Source organism: Phyllobates terribilis, unplaced genomic scaffold (assembly GCF_046119375.1).
Source record: "Phyllobates terribilis strain yellow unplaced genomic scaffold, ASM4611937v1 Scaffold_17__1_contigs__length_24005725, whole genome shotgun sequence".
In the NCBI taxonomy this organism is placed as follows: Eukaryota; Metazoa; Chordata; class Amphibia; order Anura; family Dendrobatidae; genus Phyllobates; species Phyllobates terribilis.
The window spans coordinates 3,058,060-3,077,773 of NW_027362777.1; positions in this window are offsets into that span (position 1 = coordinate 3,058,060).

Here is a 19,714-nt window from a genome sequence, read left to right on the forward strand (position 1 = left end):
ATAATCCACATTTCTCAGGGTTCCCTATGACAATGCTTCTGCCCCTGCACTCTGCCATTCAGTGTTATCATAGGGAAATTATATGATCTGTAGCAAATCAAACTGTAAGGAAAGCGATTTAAATAATATAATTACATATAATATAATATATAATAATATAATATTATTACATTCGCCTGTGCTAGACCCCCATCTGTTCTTATGCTGCCTCCTCCACCTGAGCTTTTCTGCTCTCCACTCTGATCTTTGTTTTGATGGGGGGCTCCATTATGAAGCTGATCAGAGAAGTTGGCTACACATGGTCACATGAAGGGTGACACCATATTGACGTCAATGACATCTACACCCTGCACCATGACCATGTGGGCCCAATCACTGGCCTCAGCAGCAGAAGAGAGCCCTGGAGCACATTCATTTTGGACCAATTTTATTTGCACTAAATTGTATTTGGTCAGTTATAGCGAATCTGCCCAAAGAGAATTTCGATAGATTCTCGTATCTATAATGTGACCTGGGTGATGGCTCCGGCAGAAGTGGCATTGTGGAGACCTCCCATAGGTGATCTATGTAGTGCTATTTTATGTATTTCTAGATGTGGATTTATAGTGGCGGCCAGACTTCTAGTATTAAACATATGCAAATTGTCTCTTCAGAGAGGAAGCAAACTAGAACTCCACCTATAGGAAGTAGCAATCCTGAAAGTCAATATCGACCCTTTAACAAGCCTTGTCACATGACTTAGGATAATAGCCAAAACCAAAATCTCAATTTGCAGGAACTGTGTTCTGGGGTACTGCCCCTCTTCAGTGCAAAGTGTGAGATATGGTTTGACTGGGTGAGAGGTGTCTGACCGGTATCCAAGGGGTTGACGTTTCTCCTTGCGGACATGAAGAGACTTTTAAGCCGCAATGCTCCTCTGGGAAATAGGATTGCTACTTCCTATAGGTGACACTAGGGTGCTAGTTCTCTTCCTCTCTGAAAAGAGACAATGTGCATATTTCCCAGAAGAGCATTGCAGCTTAAAAGTCTCCTCACCTTGACATGCTTAACATGGCTTTTTCCGCAAGGAGAAACGTTACCGCTTGGATCCCGGTCAGATGCCTCTCACCCAGCCAAACCATATCTCACACTTTGCACTGATGAGTGCTTGTACCCCAAAACATAGTGTCCGAAAATTGAGATTTTGGTTATGGCTATTATTTCATGTCATGTGATAAGGCTCGTTAAAGGGTCGATATTGACTTTTAGGATTACTACTTCCTATAGGTGGCACTAGAGTTCTAGTTCTCTTCCTCTCTGAAGAGACAATTTGGATATTTCCCAGAGGATCATTGAGGCTTAAAAGTCTCCTTACCTTGACAAGCTTAACATGTCACTCTCCGCAAGGAGAAATGTTACCCCTTGGATACCAGTATTAAACATATAATGATTTATATAGATGGATTATTAATAAGGATTTATTATAACCGATGGATTCTCCTTCTCTCCAGGGCCGTCTACTTAGTGCATCATAAAGACTCACACCAGACCTTTGCTATGAAGAAAATGGCTAAGCGGAACCTAAATACTGCACAGAGATTGGAATGGGCCTTTCTGGAGAGGGACATCTTAACATTTGCTGATTGTCCCTTTGTGGTCTCCATGCTCTGCTCCTTTCCAACTAGATCTCACCTGTGTATGGTCATGGAGTATGTAGGAGGTAAGACACATCTATTGTATTATATTCAGCCCATGTCTGCTTTCATCTTATCACTGCTGATATCATTAGGACATTGTTGGTTACATCCCCACAGAGCATTTACTATAGGTTATCTATTACCAAGATGCTCGTAAATTCATTGATCTTGGTGCTCATCAGTCGGAGGGGGTCTGTCGACGCTCGGCAGTGGGCAGCATCCCTCCACCTGTCATCACAATTTCAGTGGTATTTGCTTCTTCAAGGAGGTGGGGCTGGTGGGGGCAAAAATACTGAGTAGGTGGCTAGTAGGGACCAAAATACTGAAAGGGGGCCGTATGACTAGATATGGGGGGACTGTGAATGCTGAGTGGAGGTCATCATATTAAGTGGGGTGCTGTGGGGGTCCTCACTCTGTATGGAGGCCCCCATTCTGTGTGGGGACATCATACTGAGTGGGGAGTTATGCGGACCATTATATTGTGTGAGGGACTGTGGGAACCATTATCGTGAGTGGGAGGGTTGCTGTGGGTGCCATCACACCGAGTAGGGGGTTGTGGCTGGCCTCCTTCTAAGTGGTGGCCTCCTTAGGAGGATTCACTGTGGGGATACCATACTCATTGAGTGTGGGTGTGGGCATTTTTGGGAGCATCATACTCTAAAATGGCCATAAAAGTTGTATTGCTGGTGAGAACACCAAGCTGCTTCAACAGGGATATAAATATATTTCTTTTTTATTTTTTAGGGTGTGGGGCAATTACAACTTTTGATATGGGGTCTTGTGATTTCTATGTACGCCACTATCTGTGTGATGTCCCCAGTATGTTTCCGCTCACTGCTCATTATACATCATGGTTATCTGCTCGTGGTATATCATGGTTATCTTCTGTATAAACCCCTCACCGGTCATATTTCCTTTCTTCTATAGGTGGAGACTGTGGGACCCTTCTAAGCACCAGGGGTCCTTTCTCTGTCCCCATGGCCCGCTTGTACTTTGCAGAGGCGGTACTTGCCGTGGAATACCTGCATAGTTACGGTGTGGTGCACAGAGACCTGAAGCCGGAAAAGTAAGTGCCCCCGTAGTATAATAAAGTGGGGAAAGTTGTCATTTATTATCATTCAGTCTGTGAGGCTAAAACCATCTTCTCTTTTGCAGCCTCCTGATTACATCTACTGGACATATTAAAGTTACCGATTTTGGGATTTCAAAACTTGGTCTAATGATACCGAAAACCAACACCTACAAGGAATTAGCAGTGGACATCTCCAGAGAGTTCCAGGACCGTGAGGTCAGCATCACCTACAAGAACTTAGCTTGTTATTTGCAAATCTCATCACACTATTGTCTCTTCTCTACGATCTTCCTTTCTAGAGAACTTTTCCACTAATATTTTATCTTCTGCATTGTGTTTTAACGATGATATCTTGTCATAATAATTGTTTCATCGATTCTCATCTCTATGTTCTGTTGGTTTCCAGTTCTGTGGCACCCCATGTTACATAGCCCCAGAGATCATCCTGAAAGAAGGCTATGGAAGACCTGTTGACTGGTGGTCATTGGGGATCATCCTGTATAAATTCCTGCTGGGATGTGTACCATTTGATGCTGATTCCCTCACTGAGCTTTATAAAAGGGTTGTCATTGGTGAGTAGAATAATCCGATCATTGCGTTGATTGGTTACATTTGTTTAGTTATTTCCTTTGCTTTATGTTACAGTCCAGTAAAGAGGTTTTATTTTCTGTAATTTTCTATGTAACAGGAGAACTAATTTGGAATTGTGATCGCGCTCCACCCCTGGATGCTCAGAATCTCATCACTGAGCTGCTCAGAAGAAATCCTGTGCGTAGACTTGGGACAGGTAACAGATACACTAGTATTAATATTCCCTTATTAGACCAAGGACATATCGCTCATGTCCATGAAGATCAGCATTTCTCTATCAGCTCATCTACTGTATTTCTAGTTCTCCACACTAAGACTTTCAGTTTATTTCCTTCATGTCGGCTCAGTTTTGTCATTAGTTCAGATTACGATAAACTGTTCAGATATGGAGCCATCCCTGACTATGCCCGCATCACTTTTGTTTTTCTTTTTCTAGGAGGAGCATTTGAGATCAAGGTTCATCCATTCCTGAGTGACTTGGACTTTGACAACATTCTGAGCCAGGAGCTGGAGTATGTTCCTCAGCTTGTTTCAGACGCAGACACCAGCTTATTTATCAGTAAGTAGAAGGAGACGTCATCTAGACTAAGCTACTGTTTGTCTCATCTTCCCTAATATGTGATCATCTGTTCCCATTAATATTAGTGATAAATAGTGACTGTGTTATACTGACAACCTCTAATAATACTTCATTACCTATTTCTTGTAGATCATTCTGATATAAACAAACATCTGGTCTCAAAGGATGAGGAAGGCACAAGTGAGAACAATGAGAGCCTTGACTTCCAAAATTTTACGTCATCTTCTGAAAAGCTTTGTAAAGTAAGTATGTGATTAATAAATCCAAAATATGTAAAAAAAAATTTAAAAAACTCTAAAAGTACATAAAAAAAATATTTTATATCTTATTTTTATCCGTATTTAGCTCTGTATCATCGCTACCAGGATGGTGAACAATGAGGATCCCAATGCTCCTCCAGAGTATACACCAGAAACCAACACAAACATCTCAGAAATGTGAGTAGATTATAAAGGGTCATTACTTCATTACTGGGAGTTCCAGGCTGATCTATGTACACAACACCAAATATAGGACATAAATATCAGAATATCAAATGCAGCATTCACCGCTTCATGGTTAACGGTCATTGTACTTTTGGCTTCAGAAAATGCAGAAGATAACAGCCCATAATTGTGGCAGGTCATGCATTTTTAGCACTGCCTACTCTGTAGGAGAGCTGTAGTATTACTTGCCAGCCATTCTTGGTAGTTGCGTTCTGATCCATGGAAGGTAATTTTGAGCAGAAAACCTTCCCCACTATGACAGTCATATGTCCTATTAGGCCTTATAGTCAGTGTTCTTATAGTGAGACAACCCATTTTATACTGTGTTTACTTACGATTTACATGTTTTTCTTCTTCAAACAGGCAGAAAGAATCTGTTCCTGTATGTAATACAGACTATGCTGTTACCATCTTGCCACCCTCGTCCCCATTGCCAGGTATGTACATGTCTATAGCACCAACAATGTGAATGTTGACTTCAAGGCTCAAATATTTCCACATGGTTTTTCTGGTCTACTATGTTACCCATGTTTCATGGATCTCAGCTATGTTGACCATGGGTTCGTACTGTATCCCTATTTCCCTAATTTTGTACAGGAGGTTTTTTTCATGTATTCTGTATATTACGTTGTATCATCTAGTAACCTAGTGAGATATAGCGACTGTGTTATACTGACACCCTCTAACAATCCTTCCTTACCTATGTCTTGTAGATCACTCTGATGAAAACAACCATCTGGTCTCAGAGGATAAGGAGGGCACAAGTGAGGACGATGAGAACTTTATCTTCCGAATATTTGCATCATCATCTTCTGAGAGGCTTTCTAAAGTAAGTATGTGATCGATAAATCCAAAATATGTACAAAAAAAGGATCTATAAAATTAAAAAGTATGTATATTTAATAACTTATTGTTATCCACATTTAGCACTCTACCACCACTAACGGGATGGTGAACAACGAGGATCCCAAGGCCCCTCCAGAGTGTACACCAGAATCCAACACAAACATCTCAGAAATGTGAGTAGATTATGGGGTCATTACTGGGAGCTCCAGGCTGATATATGTGCACAACACCAAATATAGGACATAAATACCATAATATCAAATGCAGCATCCACCGCCCCATGGTTATGGGTCATTGTGCTTTCAGCTTTCGGAAATGTTGGAGATAACAGCCCATAATTGTGGCCGGTCATGCACTTTTAGTGCTGCCCGCACTGTAGGAGAGATGTAGTATGAAATGCCGGCCATTCTTGGTAGTTGTTTTCCTCTCAGCTCTCTATAAAAGGTAGTCTTGAGCAGAAGACCTTCCCCACTATGACAGTCATATGTCCTACTAGTCCTTATAGTCGGTGTTCTTCTAGTGAGACAACCCCTTTTATACGGAGTTTACTTGAGATTTACATGTTTTTCTTCTTCAAACAGGCAGAAAGTATCTGTTCCTGTATGTAATACAGACGATGCTATTACCATCTTGCCACCCTCGTCCCCATTGCCAGGTATGTACATGTCTACAGCACCAGCAATGTGAATGTTGACTTCAAGGCTCAAATATTCCCACATGGTTTTATACAATACTATAGGTCTCTTATGTTATCCATATTATGACAAAGCAGATCCTATAAGAATATATTGTTACTGATTTTTTTTTAAATTTTTCATCAGAATTTCCATCTCATGAAGAAAGAAAATCGGCAATAAATCTGAGTATGGAGCAACAAAACTCTGAAAATGGAAAAAATGGGAAAAAGAGAGGAGGTAAGTGTGAGAATCAGCTCCATGTTGTGTGATGTCAGTGAGAATAATTCATGTGGAGTAGATGTCATCTGTCAGTGATGGGATTGTCACATGTATGATTGCTGACAATGACCCCTGACCTCTGTATGATAATATTCCTCTGCCGTCCGGCCACAGTGACTGCACAGCATTATCATGTAATATGGAGTCCCATCACTTACATTATATTTATTTCTCTTCTCATAGGTTCCATCTTCCGCCGGATCTTATCATCCTGCCGGCGTGGATTATCCAGGGCTGCTCGCACATTTGCATGCTGTCACTGTTGCCCTAAAACCATCTAAAAGATGGTACACCTAAGCATCCAGCGCCCTGAAGTCCAGCAGATCCATCATCACTGCTGGAGCTGTATAGAAGGACCTTCACCATCTACCTGTGGCCTTCTGACTGGTCAACCTGGACAAGTTTCAGTAACGCCTCTGTCATCGGGCTCCGCGGTATTCATACTGCTCGTCTGACTTGTCATTTACTGATCACCTGGTATCTGACCTCGGCTATCTTCCTGACTTTGATTTAGTCTATTGATAATGTTCACGATTTTATTCATCCCATTATTAATTAAAAAAAAGTAAAATCTGTTACTGTTGCTCTGATTCCTTTTTGTCTTGAATTCACAAATACTTGTAACTCACTAATTGCTCTTCTTCTCACTAAATGTATTTCTCATTATCCTTAATGCAGCAGTCAGTCTCATATTTCTGTCCAGCAGTTACACTGGTGCCTCCACCCTGTACCAGTCATTACACTCATCCACAAACCTCTCCACACTGCTGCACAGCCCTGCATCTCTACCATATCTACACTCCAATGAGCTAAGATTAACATCCTCCATAATCAGGACCTCCCACTCTCATGTCCAAGACATTTTCTCTGCTGCACCAGCTCTCAGGAGTGCACTACTGCAGGCAATCATGTTCATTCCCACTATCAGAGATTTTAAGTGTGCAGTAGAAACAGATTATTTGTGGCAGGACTATCAAATCACCTCACTATTCTAAGTTTTTCCTACAGCACTCAGTAGCACTTAATATTTGTACATATACAGATAATGGTTGGTGACTGGTTCATGCAGCCTTAATTCCACAAAGATAGAAATAAAAGGTCAACATGTTTCATACATCCAAACCATCCTTAATCATGGCAGAAAAACATAATTTTAAGTTCCCACTATGAATATTTGGTGAGATATCACAGCTGTGTATTTTCACAGCACAAAGAACGCATCTTACAGATCAGCAAATCACAGTGTGCTGACGCTTAGTGTTGTAGTTTTGAACAACACCATTCATTTTATCATATAATGTGTTGAAAAATGAGAAAAAATGCCAGGTTTGGGTTCCTTCATTTTACAGTGTGTATTGTGTTGTAAAAACAAACTGACAAAATGATTCAGAGTCAGTAGTTCGATTACTGTGATACCAAACTTATAAGGTTTATATATATATATATATATATATATATATATATATATATATATATATATATATATATATATATATATATATATATATATATACAGTGTTTAGCATAAATCAGTACACCCAAATAGATTTGTCAGCAAACCTGTAGTTTCCTTTCAGAATCATCATTTTATATGGGTTACCATACTACAAAATACTCTCGCAAATTTGAGCCATTGAATGCAAACAAGATTTGGTATTTTGCAGACCCCAAAAAAGTAATTTTCTTAACAAACTCATTCAAGATCATGTTTCAAAAATGAGAACATCCCAGTAACAGTCTTAAGAGAAAAGCTAAGTTTAGACAACAAAATTCTAATTAACAAGAACTGAACCACAGGTAAGTGTAATTATTCATTAAACAGATGTCCAGCAGACAGGTGTCTGTAAAAGGAAGTTACTTAATAAAGAAAACTCCTTCCCATTTCATGCTATCAGCAATGGCACCACATAGAAGGGAAATGTCACAAAACCTGAGAAAGAAAATAATTTCTTTGCAATAAATGTGAAGTCTACAAGAAGATCAGCAAAACTTTACTTATCAGTCAGAATACTGTAGCAAAAGTGATGCAAAACTATAACAAAGATGGAAGTGCAACCATCTTACAGAGACGTCCAGGCCGACTATGGAAGTTAACACCTAAACAAAAGCGTCCTCTGATGAGAAGGGTAAGTGGCACCACATAGAAGAGAAATGTCACAAGACATTTCTGAGAAAGAAAATAATTTCTTTACAATAAATGTGAAGTCTACAAGAAGATCAGCAAAGCTTTTCTTATCAGTCAGATGGAAGTTAACATCTAAACAAAAGCATCTTGTGATGAGAAGAAAATCGACAGGCAAATTCATTGCTATTAGCTGAAGAAGTAGAAAGCCAAACCAGGGTGAGTGTTTTCCATGACACGACACGGTGTACACTGCAAATGAATGGCATTCATGAGTGTCCTCCACAAAGGAAGCCTCTCTCCCTTAAAGCCCATGAACAATAAAAGTCCGTCTACAATTTGCCAGGGTCCATGCTTAAAACTATGAGGACTACCGGGACTCTATACTGTGTATGTGCATCTTATGTGTATGTCCGTATTTTATGTTTGTGTGCACTATGTATATGCATACGTTAAAATGTGTATAGAGTATTAGCATGTGCAAATTTTATATGTGTGCCTAATATAAATATACATGGAAATGTATATGTAGGTGGTGCCTGATGGAGGGTGGGGGGCCCAGATCAGAAGTCCTGATTAAGGGCCCTTCACTGTCATTGTCTGCCCCTTATATAAACAGTAAAATCTCCTTTAATAACTGGACTTCCATTGGGGTGGACTTCTCATAGATGGCCAGTATGCATACTATATTGTGAATCTGGGCATCTCTCACAGAAAATCTGATCTGGATATGAGGGTGGTCTTCTATAAGCGGTGATGTTTTGGAGAGATTTAGGGAAAAGTCCCAATGCTTATCCATCGATCTGGTAATTTGATTAAAATATTTGTGTTGATAACTGATCACAAAGTCACAAAATATGTAAGATTTGGCATAACCTGGTTCATTTTTCAAAAAGTTATGCTCAATTTTTTTAGCACCAAGTTTTGTTGCTTTTTTGTAGACTTACACTAACTTAGTATATTGTGTGAGAATTAAATGAATTATGAATTAGTTGGCGCATTTTACCACACTCTGGGGGTCCCTGACAGTCCTTCTTTACCGGCCCTGTAGTGATGCCAATGTAAACTTCCAAGTGACCGCGCAGTCAATCACTGTCACGAATGCAGGACAACCTATGATTAGCTAATTTTTGGGAAATCCTTATAACAAAAGGGGATTGAAAATATTTACAATTATTTTAAAAGCATTAAAAAAAAACAGACCCAATACTTATAATTAGTTTGTTGAAAGTAGTCTAATTAAAGGGAGCTGAAAGGATTAGAGATTATGAACCCGATTCACCAGTGTTTTTGCCAGAAAACTGGCATAAAGCTCCTGAAAAGTTGCAAAGTTTTGTGACTTTTCCCATTTTCACATAATTTTAACTTATTTAAAGCCCAAGACGTACTGATACGTATCTGCGCCCTGGGACTTAAGAGCCTGATGCGTATTAGTACATCTTTGCGATCGCGCACACATGCTGTGCGGGCGTGATCGCCGCCGGGTGTCAACTGATTGTCACAGCTGACACCCGGTGCTATGTGCTGGGAGAGGTCCCGCACATTAACCCCCGCAATGCTGCGATCGAAGTCGTTCGCAGCATTGCGGGGGCAAGGGGAGGTGATCGGGATAGTCACCTCTCCTGCCGGCGTCCAGCAATGTGTGCCGCGGCTTCCCGGATGTTGCCATGATGACCCGATTCACTGAGGGGTGCAGTTTTAAGAATGGTGTCACTTTTGGGTATTTTCAGTCATGAAGACCCCTCAAAGTGACTTCAAATGTGATGCGGTCCCTAATAAAATGGTTTTGTAAATTTTGTTGGAAAAATGAGAAATCGCTGGTCAATTTTAACCCTTATAGCTCCCTAATAAAAATAAATTTGGGTTCCAAAATTGTGCTGATGTAAAGTAGACATATGGGAAATGTTATTTATTAACTTTTTTTGTGTGACATATCTCTCCGATTTAAGGGCATAAAAATTCAAATTTTCAAAATTGCAAAATTTTCAAAATTTTCGCCAAATATCTGTTTTTTTCACAAATAAACACAAGTGATATCGAAGAAATTTTACCACAATCATAAAGTACAATATGTCATGAAAAAATATTCTCAGAACCAGGGGGATCCGTTGAAGCGTTCCAGAGTAATTACCTCATAAAGCAACAGTGGTCAGAATTGTAAAAATTGGCCTTCTCATTAACGTGCAAACCACTTTGGGTTGTAAAGGGGTTAAGGACTCTACTTGCATATACAGTCATGGCGGAAAGTGCTGGCACCCTTGAAATTGTTTCAGAAAATTACACATGTTTTATTACACGCATGTTTATTTCCTTTGTGTTTATTGGAACAACACAAAAAAACTGAGAAAAAAAAGGCGAATTGGACATAATTTCACATAAAACTCCAAAAATGGGCCGGAATACATATATATATTTTTGATGGGACAACACTGAAGATGCGACACTTTGATACAATGTACAGTAGTCAGTGTACAGCTTGTTTAACTGTAAATTTTGTGTGCCTGCAAAATAACTCAACACACAGCCATTAATGTCTAAACCGCTGGCAACAAAAGTGAGTACACCCCTAAGTGTGTTCTCAGCTGATGTTATTTGTTGGTTTTTCTTTGCATCCCGAACAATTTTCTTGGCAGTTGTGGCTGAAATTTTTGTTGGTCTACCTGACTGTGGTTTGGTTTTTACAGAGCATCTGATTTTCCATTTGTTAATCACAGTTTGAACACTGCAGACTGGCATTATCAATTCCTGGGATATCTTTTTGTATCCCTTTCCTGTGTTATACTCTTTTTGCCTCCCTTTCCTGTGTTATACAGTTCAACTATCTTTTCCCGTAGATCCGTTGATAATTCTTTTGCTTTCCCCATCTCAAAATCCAGAAACGTCAGTGGCTGGATCCCAGAAACTCACTCAGCTTTATGCACACACACTGATCATTGTACCCTGTACAGATTCAAGACACCCTGTACCAGATGCAGCAGAGCAGCCCCAGAACATAACTGTGCCTCCAGCATGTCTCACAGTAGCTACAATGCTCTTTGTAGGCTTCATTTTTACATCTGTGAACCTAGAGCTCATGTGATTTGCCAAAAAGTTCCAGTTTTGTCTCATCTGTCTCTACTTAGAGTAATTGTTTTAATGCATAGTACACATGGAAATAAGCGACTTTGTTAATTATATTATCAGAGAAATTTGCTCCTTTGTCTTCCTGGACTGATCTTTCACTCTTAATTTCTCGGATAAACTCTGTATTCAAAGGATCCAAAGGATGAAAGAGTCTACAATATACACAATGCAGGATGAATATGCCTGGCTACCCCCATAACGTCAGTGTGTAACAATAATTTTTGTGCGTTGATTGGGGGTGAACGTAATCAGCACTGCAGACCCGGCAATCTTATCTTAACCTCCTCCCTTTAGCCGTCCTTTACCTCTCAACTGGTTCTCCGTACAGAATTGCTCCCATTTTCTCTTATACTCCTAGATTTTGGTTCAGTCTCAATGATTTCCAGGACTTATTCTTTTAATTAAAAATGCATTTTGCTCATGTTTGTATAAATGTGCTATGAAATCTGTGGTATATTTTGGATGTCTTATCCTCTTGAGTGGTCTCTCTCATTATAAGTCAATTATGCAGGACATCTCCATTTTCTTATTTGAACAGATGGCTATATTGGCAGGACATCTTGAGCGATGTCAGAGAGTGATGTCGAAAATGAGTCATGGTGAATGTAGAATGAATAACCGAAGCACCACTATATTTATGCTGGAGATGCTGTATTGTGGAGGCTTAATTTTAATGTTTAATTCGTGGTGCTTAGGTTGCACTCCCACATCTGTGATGCACGGCCTGAGCACCGGACTCGCTACCCAAACTCTACAGCCTCCTGCTGTTCTGGTCAGGAGCCCAGCGGCCAGTCCGTGCATCCATCCTTCTACACTCGGACCGCGACACACAGATATGCGAGTCCGGCCTTCATTTTCTGAATGGTTTATATAACCCAAAGCTATTAAAACAGACTTTTCCTTCAGAATGGGGGTGTTATTTTAAGACACTCCCTTTACTTAAAGTTAGCCCAACTAAAAGAATACAGTGCACTTAACCTCTGCAGCCTATCACTTGACTCAAAAGTGATGGCAAGATAGCTGGCATGAGACTTCTGAGCCCAGTGATTGGCTGCCACAATCACATATGCTGTAGTCGTGCTGTCACCACTGCAGCCTGTCAGCAAAGACTAGGGGCAGAGGTGAAGAGGCAGCATTTGGACCTTAGATGAGTAAGTTAATTTTGTTATTTTTACATTGGACACAAAAAATAATTATAAACCCCTTAAGCCAAAACTGGCCAAGACTAAGTTTTGTTAATGTTTTGGACCCGTTCCTGCTTTTTGGCTTTTAGAGGTTTTCTCATGCTGCTCTATAAAGACATATGGACATATTAGAGGGGTGATAGTCTTAGTAGTTACCTCGGGGGGGCCTTAATGGAAAGCTACTCTGTGCTCGTCTATCCATCTCTCCTTGTATTACAAGATCGGCCATACTGCGGCTGTGAATCTGCCTGGCTGGCCCTGACTTTCCAATGCAAAATTAGCTAATTGATGGAAGTACTGGAAACCAGACCTGGCGGACCCATGACCTTCTTGAAAGGTTTTGTCTCTAATAACAAAATCTCCTTGCAAATTACTGTCTAGGAAAACCTGAGAGTGAATATTGGCTGATCAACATTTAAGAATCGTAGCTGATCAATGGGTTTGGAAGAGATTCATGATGCAATTGTTCCAAGGCCGGCCATGTACTAGAAATTGCAGATATTTCTCAGATTTATTCCATGCTGATCTGTGAAGGAGACGAAGTTAACCACTTAATGACTGCCAACGTATTTTTTTTCTTATTAGGGTCATTAAGGGACCTTATTCTATAGTTCATCAAAAGGCTGAACTATATAATAAGTCCTGACCCACCATTGCTCTCAGCCTTCGATCGCGACAGTTTAAAAGGAACGTGGGATCAGATTCTTGCTGTCTGAACCACGGGCAGCATGAATCAGAGCCTGGTTGTGGGATTGCAGCCGGGTATATTTTACTCTGAAACGCTGAGGTGTCTCAGAGTATTTAAAGCCTCAACTGAACGTGAGCTCCAGAAGCTTCCTGCCACCTGTATTAGTTATCATTGGTCCTCTCACTTCCCTGGGTGTAGTCTTCCTGGTAGCTACAGCGATGGTTTCCTCCCTCTTCCTTTTCTCTCTACAGATACTTATTGAATATATACCTACTGATTGTTGGAGGCTGACCAAGTATTTTTAATATGACTGAGCAAAGGTTTCATCTTAAAGCCATAGACTACTAGCCAAACTACATTTCTCCTGACTCCCACATACACATACCTTCTTGGCTGAGTGTGCATGTGTTCTCAGTGAGGAGAGGGCAGTCAGTCTATGCCAGGCCGCTCTCGAGGTGGGTAATGTGCTCTCAGCAGTTTTTCCCCTGACCACAAAAGGATCAGGCATATTGAAATCCAACATACCCGATGCTTCTTTTCCCAGTCATCTGCCATTGATTAGATTATTGTCCAGTGCTACTGAATTTAGCAGATCCAGTTACCATTAATGTATGACTGCTCTTAGGCATAATTCACAATACGGTTGAGTCTGGTCAGTTCTCTCCTTGGCTGAGCTGGAAACAAATGAAAAGTTGTCCAGTTTTGTGCACTTGTTTGGACATCCACTATTTCAGTGTCTTCACGAGACGTCCGACACAAACAAAGAAACTCTCAGATTAGTTTTGTTATCTGTTTCATTTTGGTGCTTTTTTTTTTTACTACACTGTGGAGAAAAATGGCTAGTGGACCATACAGATGTGAACGAGCTTTTCTTTTCTGAAGTGAATGGATGATCTGACAAGAAAAAGGTCAAATAATAACAAAAAAGGGTGGGTCAGGTCTGGGGTTGTCTCCAGCTGCATAGTTTCTGCAGGGCTGGATGGGACGCTGGTGTTTTGACACATGGTTTCACTCAGATTTCATGGAGGAAAAAGAGAAGAGGAAATAGCTGTGGTAGATCACAAGGATTTGAGAAGAAATCACATACCGCTCTCCAGCAAGGAGGAAAAGTGAAAACATCATTTGGATGACCTATTTTCCTTGGAAGAACTGCAGCTTTAATAAGTGCAAGCCAGAAGTTGTTAATGAAGGACTTGTTATCTTCAGTATCTGATGAGGCATCACTTACATGTTACTTTAGTAATTATGGCGGCCAGATCTCACCAGAGATGGGGGGGGGGTGGGGTACATTTCACGGCATTTCAGGCAACATCATGGAACGGGTCCTCTTTCAACTTATATTTGCAGTAGGCAGAAGAAATACTCCTAAAAACTGGGCTTTCAGGAAATGACCTGAAGGACTGCGCCCCTTGATAAATTTCAGCTACAGAGGTTTATAGATGCTGAAAGATGACCCAAGGCTGTATTTTTACAGCGATTTTTGGACAGAATTTTTTTTTTTTTTCAGGTGACACACATTCCAAAAAAGTGTAAAAACCAGGGTGCTGAACACTGCAACAAATCATTGCTTTTTACTGTAGAAAATGTATTTAGATTGTAACATGTTTTTATGTAATTAATAGGCACACGCAAATTGTTAAAATCATGACCAAAACTGTGGAAACCTTCCACCATATCTGCCTTACAAATGCACTTGAGAAACTTGTCAGTGTCCCTTGTTTTGCAACATGAAATAGCACAGCCGAGACATTGTGAAAGAAACTTTTGCCATGTTGTTTTGGGTTTTTTTGTTGTTGTTTTTTAAATCCAAGGGAACCTATGGCTGACGAATGGCACTGTATGCCTTTACAGTAGCCTTTGTCAGAGGTATATATTGGGGAATTCTTCCATCCGATGGACACAGCAAATTGCACATTGAAAAGATCCCTAGAGGAAGGACAAGTTGGCCTATTTTCAGACGGCCATATTTCTATGGTTCTTGTGCTCGTGATTTGATTTTGCACATGAAAAATTGCAACATGCAGTAATTTCGTCCATTTTTCAGACCAGATATTGCGTATTTAAATGGCAGGCGGATGAGCAACTTAAAGCAGCATGTTTACCCTGCAGCTTAACCCCGAATAAAAACTCTTACTGTAAATTTTAACAGGCGCAATTTTTTTTTTCTCTTAGCCAGACATCAAGCAAACCCAAAAACTTGAGTCAATTTTCCAGACTCTTCAGCTGCTTTGAGGGCTGTGGAGACAGAGGAGTTGGAGCTAGTTTTGGGTGGAGTTGGAATTTGTAGGAATGCACCAACTTAAAATAATATACATGTTTATTTTTGCTTTAAGGAGTTGTCCACTGCTTTCACATTGCTTCCTTATCTATAGGATAGGGCATCAGTGTATGATCGGCTGGGGTCCTGCTCGCGGCACCCCCGCCAATCAACTGTTATCGGCGCCGCCGGTCGGAAGTTCTTGCCTTCGGTGCTTTTCCGTCAAGTTGTAGTGGCCAGCGCTTGTTACTGCACATCCGCCTCCTTAAAGGAGATATCCAGCACTTTTTTTTTTACTTTTTTTTTTTCTTATTGGGCTAAGAACTTACCGTCAGGTAGTTGCTAGCTACCTGCCTGTTCTGCCCAGCATAGATCTGCTCCAGCTCAGAGTGATCACGGACCACTCCTGAGAGCGATTCTTCTGCTTCTGGTGACATCAGTTCAACAGAGCAGCTCCTTCTCTTCCTCTCTGCTCTGTTGGTCGGGCGTCTCTGCTGATCTCATACTGATTGATAGTTATCTACCCACTGCCTGACTGCAGGGAGTAGGCTGTCAATCAGAAGAGCTGTTCTGTTCACATCAGGTCAAAGGAAGCAGGAGAATCACCGCCTGAACACATCATCACAGGGCAGAATGGGCAGGTAGATGGCAACTACCTGCCGGTAAGTTCTTAGCCCAATAGGCCAAAAACTTCAAAGTCCTGATGACCCCTTTAGCTCTGTTAATAGAATAGAAAATATTTTGAAGTCAATATGCAGTCCCTATGTAATACTGTTACCATTTTACTGTAATAAGCTTGTTCTTACTAATTGTTGGCTCTTTATGAAGGAGTCGGAGTGTAGAAAAATAGGCATTATAAGCATGGCTTACTGACCCCACAGCCCTGCTTCTATCAGCTGAGATTCCTACTATTTTTTGGAAAAGCAGCTACTAATACTTTCTAGTATAGCAGAGGATAACCAATATTTAGTTGTGATTTTCATTATTATGATATTTTTTTCCCCTCTGTACAATATTGTATTATGTGACTTTGCACGTTACATGTTATTTAGATAAGAAGTATCCGGCTAATTGTTACTAATTATTATCAAACCCTTTGTGCTCAGAGGCCATGTCAGAATCCATTCATTGATGACTTGTGTAGCTTGATGGCTAAAACAGGTCTTTAAAATACATGTCTTTCCTTTTCTTCCAGGAACTTCTTTTCTAAAAGATCAAAGGACCTCAAATCCGCAGCATCGAGTGCTCCCGGCTGGAAGCTGTTTGGTAAAGTTCCTCCTAGAGAGAGCGCTCAGAAAGACTGTAAAATCATTCAGCAGGTGAGCGGCCTCCCCGTATAGACCCCATCCCAGTCCATGAACTGTTTATATACAAACCTTACATGGGAAGTCTTCGCTGTGCGATTGTGCACTGGACGTACAATTGTGTTTAGTTAACAGTCTCTGTCTAAGCTTTGTGCACAATTTACAGACGTAAGCATCACTTATTTGCACTGCAAGCTCCCAAAACCTGTTTTCTGTATTAATGTATTTTTCCTACTGCTTTATGAATTTAGTTATTAGGGTAAGATCAGACTTACTGGATTTTCAAGTGGAAATTGTGAACAGTAGAAAAATGGCAATATATTAAAATCCACAGCACCAACTTTATCTGAATGAGGCATTTAAACAGCCCTCCAGTCTCATTACTCTTGTTGTGTGTTCTGCAGTTAACGATCAATGATCTTTATTATTTTACTCATTTTTATAGCCCCATTACTTACATGCCACATTACAGACATTGTGAGCCCCAATGGGGACATTGATGATGATCTACTGTACATTCCCTATCAGAGTGTGGGAGGAAACCAATGAAAACACGGCGAGAAAGAACAAACTCCTTGCAGATGTTATCCTTAAGCTCTTCCTGTTCAGCTCTTGTTCTTCTTCCAGGCTTTGCTGTTGACGGGGCGTGATTGCCCAAGTCATGGTGATTGACAGCCGGCTTCACAGTGGCCTGTCAATCAGCAGGACATCAGCAGTCACGCCCCGTCAGCACAGCGGAAAATAAGCATCTGCTCTGTTATATGATGTTATCGGAAGCCACAGAATCGCCGTCAGAACCCATCCGTGATTGCTCAGAGGATTGGTATCGGACACTACAGTCAGGTATTAGCAACTACCTGCCTGTAAGTTGTGATGCCCATGAAAAGAAAAAAATAGACCCTGATAACCCCTTTAATGGGAACCTAGCAACCTAGTGCTAACCACTGAGCCACCATGCTGCCCATCTTGCAGCATGTACTTTATCATCATTCTGCCCGCCTTTTAAAAAAAAATGTCCTACTGGTGAGCTTGTGATGGTATTCTGCTGGTATAAAGCAGTCAGTAAGCGGTGACTGAGCTTCCGGGAAAGGGACCAGTAATAATATGAAGTGTCTGACTACCTCCCTCTGTAGAAGAAAAACTGAGAAAAAAGCGCGCTATATGAAGAACCTGATAGGTAGATGTGACGGAAACAGCCAAAAGGCCACTCACCTATTGGAGTTGTGCACCCCTGCACAACTCCGGTGTTAGTGTGAGGATGGAAAGAGCAGGCACGTCTCACCGCAGGGTACAGGTGGCTTGGCATACCACGTGCCGTGCGCTGCAGACCGCCGCTCGTGCTCACCGCTTCCAGGTTCCAAGTTGCAGACCACGTGACCGCCCACAGATCACATGACTCAGGATCAGATGCGCATCACCACAGGTCCTGAAAGTTAGGAGAGTGCAGCCCCTAACCGCAGGTCCTGAGTTGAGCAACGAAAGGGGGATTTTATGGTAAGGGGATTTAAGAATGATTGACTAGAAGCTGCTCCTGCCGCTAACCCCAAAAGGGGGACTGAAAGTGGTCCAAGTTAAATAAAATAAAAAAGCGGTCTATAGGGCGCTAAAAGAATGAACACTAGAGGTAAAAGATTTAGGGCTAAAAAATAAAATACATTTAATGAGCCCTTTTCACAACGCGTTTCGATAATTAACTATCTTCCTCAGGTGGTACAAGGGTATGAGCACAAACATAAAATATATATAGACAAGGATTCACAGTGATTGGTTGATACTAATTAGTTAACCTGGGTCCAAACAAAGGAAACCCTTCATGTGCTGGTGCAAAGTGTCCACATTGGTTTCACATAAGCCACCTTCACATGAATACAAAGTATCAAAAACACATTGGATAAGATATAGAATATGGCAATACAAGTTGGTAAACAGTTATTCAAAAATACATCTGTAGTGCCTACATCAATTTCATAGAAGTCACCTACACATAAATACAAAGAATCGAAACATATTAAGTGAGATATAGAGTAGTAATAAATATTAAAAAACAGTTATTCAAAACTGTAACATAAAAAAAAAAAAAATTACCCCCAAGGGTTAATAGACAAAATTAAGTATATATTTTCAAAGAATATACATCACCAATGCAAAGCACACAAAAACATCACTGAATTATGATGTATTGCAAATTAGCGATGGAAGAAAAAAGAAAAACATTTAAAACATAGCAATTATAATTCCATTAGAAAGGAGAAGGAAATGACCTTAAGAACTGGTTACATTTTCAAGGGCCAAATTCAGACCCTCAGGGGCCAACGTGCCCAACTTGAAGATCCAAAAACTTTCTTTATTAATCAAACTCACTAGTCGGTCGGGGACAGTATCGGGTATGTGGTCTGTAATAGTTAGCCTCATATCTCCTGGATCTTTTTGATGAACAATGCTAAAATGTTTGGATACGCTGTGTAATTGATAGCCTATCCGAATGTTATGTCTGTTTATTTAGACGTGCGTGCATAGTTTGTATCGTTCGACCCACGTACTGGAGGTTGCAAGTGCACTCAAGCAAATAGATCACATGTGTCGATTGACAATTCACATTGTGTTTGATAGAGAATTTTTTTTCCTGTGGTATCTGATGAAAAATTCTTTTGATTACCACTTTGAATGACTCTACGACATAAACATTTAGCCATATTACAGGAAGACGCCCCGAACAGACACCCCCTTGTGAGGGTTGTGTTCTAGATTTCAAGGATGTGTTACTTGGTGCTATTAAGTTTCGCAAATTTCTGTTCTTCCTATAGATAATGCTCGACTTGTTGGGTATAAA